Source organism: Ooceraea biroi, unplaced genomic scaffold (genome assembly GCF_003672135.1).
Source record: "Ooceraea biroi isolate clonal line C1 unplaced genomic scaffold, Obir_v5.4 UnassembledTig108, whole genome shotgun sequence".
Lineage (NCBI taxonomy): Eukaryota > Metazoa > Arthropoda > Insecta > Hymenoptera > Formicidae > Ooceraea > Ooceraea biroi.
This window is the reverse complement of record NW_020825079.1, coordinates 10,535-15,000: the sequence shown is the minus strand read 5'-3', so window position 1 is coordinate 15,000 and position 4,466 is coordinate 10,535. Positions and strand designations below refer to the sequence as shown.

Below are 4,466 nucleotides of genomic sequence, written 5' to 3'. Positions count from 1 at the left end.
GCAAAGGGCAAAAGCGGCTTGATCTCGATGTTCGTACGCATAGGACTGCCCGAAAGCACGGCCTATCGATCCTTTTGGCTTGAAGTTTTCAGCAAGAGGTGTCAGAAAGGGTTACCACGGGATAACTGGCTTGTGGCGGCAAGCGTTCTTAGCGACGTCGCGCAGTCCTTCGATGTCGGCTCTTCCTATCATTGCGAAGCGATTCGCCAAGCGTCGGATTGTTCTGCCCGCCAACAGGAACGTGGCTGGGTTTAGACCTGCCGTCGTGAGACAGGTTAGTTTTACCTACTGATGACTCGTCATTGCGATAGTAATCTATGGTGAGAGGAACCGCAGGTTCGGACATTTGGTCTGCCTCAAAGTCCGGCGGCCGGTGGTGCGAAGCTACCATGCGTGGTTATGCCTGAACGCCTCTAAGGCCGTATCCTCTCCTGATCAAGGTGGCAGTATCTCTAGGTCTCTGGTAGGTCAGAAACCAAACAATGTGACACTACTACTTGACGACCGGTCACGGTAGCCGTCGCCTGGCGGTTGCCGTACAGCGCCACCACCCGTCGACGGATCCCCACCGTCACGACGGCACGGCGTCTAACAGTCGTGGTTTCTTGGACGTGTCGAGACTCAGATCGTCTATGATCGACTTAGGTACTGGCGGGGTTATGGACTCGTAGCAAAGTACACGCTGCGATCTTTGAGATCGCACCGGCAGGATTCGTCTTGTACCTCGAGAGCAGAGACAAGGCTCCACGAAGCGAAGCAACACGCCGCGGTGATCTGGTCGCCACTCGCAGCCCAACACGCCGCGGCGACGGTACGCCGGTCGCCGCAAACATCGCCGCGGGGACTTTGGGTGAGCCGGCCTGGTCACAACCGCGAAGGCTCTTGGCGAGTCGGCCGCTCAGGAGCCAACACGCGGGTGGATCTGCGGGCACGACCGGCAGTCAGCAGGCGATCGCGCCCAAGCAACAGCCGCGAGGACTTTTGTCGCGGTCGTCCGTTCCGGGACGTCGCTGTCGCACACGGAAGCAAACGCCGCGGGGACTTCTCGCGGTCGCCCATCGCTCCAGTGTCGCCCACCGAACAACATCGCCGCGGAACTCCGTCTGTGGCTCCGGCGTCGCCGGAAGGCACACGCGGAGGTCTTGGGACGAACGTCAGGAGCACCGGACGCGTCGCCCGAAGCACACGCCAGATCGAACTGGCTGAACCGGTCGGGGCACGCGCGTGCCGCGCAGAAGCAATAGCCGCGAGGAACTTGCGTCGAACGCGGTGAGCCGGACGCGTCGCGCCACGGATAACACACGCCGCGGACTTGCGGCAGACTAGTCAGAGCACCGGACGGTCGCGCCTCGAAGCACACACCGCGAGAACTGCGTCGCGAACCGGTGGAGGTGAGTTGACCGACGCCGCGCCACGAATGCACACGCCGGGGGACGGTGGCCGCGCCCGCGCCGAGGTGCACGATCCACGCAAACAACACGCCGCGACGAACTTGCGTCCACGACCGAGTGAGCGCCGAGGTGTTGCTCGACAAACAATACGCCGCGAGGACTTTCGGTCGCTGGTAGCGTCGCCCTTCGGAGGCAATGCGTTCACCGAAGCAACATGCGGGACTTTGTCGCGTTCGTCCACGAGAAGCAACACCGCGGGACTTGTACGCGGTCGTCCATCGAAGCAACAGCCGCGGGCGCACTTTGGTCGCGTCGTCCCGCTAGCAACACGCACGGGATCTTATGCGGCTGCGCCACTCGGCGCCGGAGGTGTCTCCATCGAACAATGACTGCCGCGAGGGACTGCGTCACGAACTGCGAGTGAGCCGGCCAGGCGTCGACAAGCCAACACGCCGCGAGGGACTTGTATCGCGTCGCCGTCCGCGGAGGTGTCGTCACTCAAGAACACGCCGCGGGGACTTGTGCGGTCGTGTCGCGTCCGCCACGGAGGTGTCGTCCACCGAAGCAAACGCCGCGGGGACTGTAGCGGTAGCCGTCCGCACGGGAGCTGTCGTCCACAAGCAACCACGCCGCGGGGACTTGCAGTCGCGTGCCGTGCTCCAGGATGTCGTCCCCGGAGCTCACGCCGCGGGGACTTTACGCGGATGACCACGAAACAACACGCGGGCGACTTGGTCGCGTCGTCCACGAAGCAACACGCGGCGGACTTTGCGGCGAGCCGCGCTCATGTGCCGGAGGTGTCACCGCCGACAACACGCCGCGGGGACTTTGGTCTTATAGCCGTCGGCCAGGATGCGCCGTCCGTGAAATACACACGCCTGGGGACTTTAGTCGCGTCGTCCATCAACAACACGCGCGGCGACTTTGGTCGCGTTCATCACAGAAGCAACACGCCGCGGGGACTTCTGTCGCGGTCGTCCGGCAGCAACACGCCGCGGGCGCTTTGGTTCCCGTGTCGTCCAGCCGAAGCAACCGCGTGGGGACTTATGGCCACGCGCTCCGCCGGAGGTGTCGTCCACTGCAACACGCCGCAGGACTTGCGCATCTGGAACCGGTGAGAGCGCCGGAGTGTCGTCGACGAAGCAACTCCGCCAGAGGGACTTGTCGCGGTAGCCGTCGGCCCGAGGTGTCGTCCACGAAGCAACACGCCGCGGGGACTTTGGTCAGGTCGCTGTTCCGCCCGGAGGCAGCGTCTCCTGGCATCATCGCTTACGCACATTGGCGGGATGGGCGTAGTCGGCTCGGAGGTGTCAAGTCCCTGAAGCAACACGCGCGGGGACTTTTCGCGTCGTCCACGAAGAACCGCCGCGGCGACTTTGTCGCGTTCGTCCACGAAGCTAACACGCCGCGGGACTTTCGCGGCCGTCCACGAAGCAACACGCCAGAGCATGACTTTGGTCGACGCGTCCACTGAACACGCGGGGACTTTGCGGCGCTGCGCTCGGCCCGGAGGTGCTCGTCCACCGAGCTAAACGCCGCGGGGACTGGTCGCGGAGCCGTCATTCCTGGAGGTATCGTCCACAGAACAACACGCCGCGGGATCGCAAGGTGCGGTCGCCGTCACGTTCTGGAGGTGCGTCCACGAAGCAAACGCCGCGGGGATCTTACGTCGCGGAACCGTCGGCCGAAGGCGTCCACTGAAGCAACACGCCGCGGGGACTTCGTCGCGGTCGCCGTCCCTCCGGGTGTCGTCCACTCGAACAACACGCGCGGGACTTTGTTACGCGGTCGCCGTCCGCCCGGAGGTGTTACACCGAAGCAACACGCCGCGGGACTCTGGTCGCGTTGCGCCACGAAGCAACCGCCGCGGGGACTTTGTGTCGCGTCGGCACGAAACAACGCCGCGGGCGACTTTGGTCTGGTCGTCCACAAGGTCATGCCGCGAAGGCGACTTTGCGGCGGCGCGCTGGCGCCGGAGGTGTCGTCCCACTTGTCAGTAGCCGTGTCCGGAGTCCACGAAGCACACGCCGCGGGGACTGTCGCGGTCAGCCGTCGCCTCGAGGCGTCCACCAAGCAATCCCGCGCAGGGACTTGTGTCGACGGTCGCCAACGTCGCAGGCAATGTACGTCCACTGGACACACGCCGCGGGGACTTTGGTCGCACGCTCGCGAGGCAGGCGCCGTCAGAGCATCGCGGATTGGTGCACTCGGAGTCCACCGAAGCAACACGCGCGGAGGGACTTTGCTCGCGATTTCGTACGAAGCACACGCCCGGCGACTTGTAGTCGCGTCGTCACGACCTAACACGCGGGACTTTTCGCGGTTCGTCCACGAAGAATACGCCGCGGGCGACTTTGCGTCGCGGTCGTCCGGCAGCAACACGCCGCATGGGGACGCATGGTGCGTGTCGGCTCCGGAGGTGCCGTCACTGAAGCAACACGCCGCGGGATTCCTGGTCAGCGGTAGCCATCGGTTCCGGGTGTCGTCCACCGAAGCTACGCGGGGTTTACTGGCGGTATGGCCGTCGGCTCCGGAGTGCCGTCCACCGACAAAACGCCGCGGGGACTTTGGTCGCGGTCGCCGTCCGCCCGAGGCAATCGTCCACGAGCTAACACGCGCAGGGGATCGTTCTTTCCGCGGTTGCGTCCGCCCGGAGTGTCGCCTCCACCGAAGACAACTACGCGGGGACTCTGTCGTTGCCGTCCACGAAGCAACGCCGCGGGGACTGTCGCGTCGCACGAATAACGCGCGGGTTCAAATCTTTGGTCGCGGTCGTCCATTCAGCAACACGCCGCGGGCGACTTTGGCGGCGGCCGCGCGGCGGAGGTGTCGGCAATGCCGGACTGTCGAATGTCTTCGAGTGTCGTCACGGAGCAACACTGCGGGGACTTTGTCGCGGTCAGCCGCTCCAGGCCAGGCTGTCGTCCACGAAGCATTCGCCGCGGGGACTTGTAATGCAGTCGCCAGCCACCCGGAGGTGTCGTCCACCGGAACACGCCGGGGACTTTGGTCGGGTGCGCGTCGCGTCTCGGAGGTGTTTCGTCCACCGAAGCAAATACGCCGCGGGGACTTGTG

At 64.6% G+C, this 4,466-nt stretch overlaps 1 pseudogene; it reads left to right on the top strand.

The window, feature by feature from the left end:
- The window catches only part of LOC113563469, a 4,152-nt pseudogene extending 3,436 nt beyond the window's left edge, over positions 1–716 (top strand).
- The last annotated feature ends 3,750 nt before the right edge of the window (positions 717–4,466 follow it).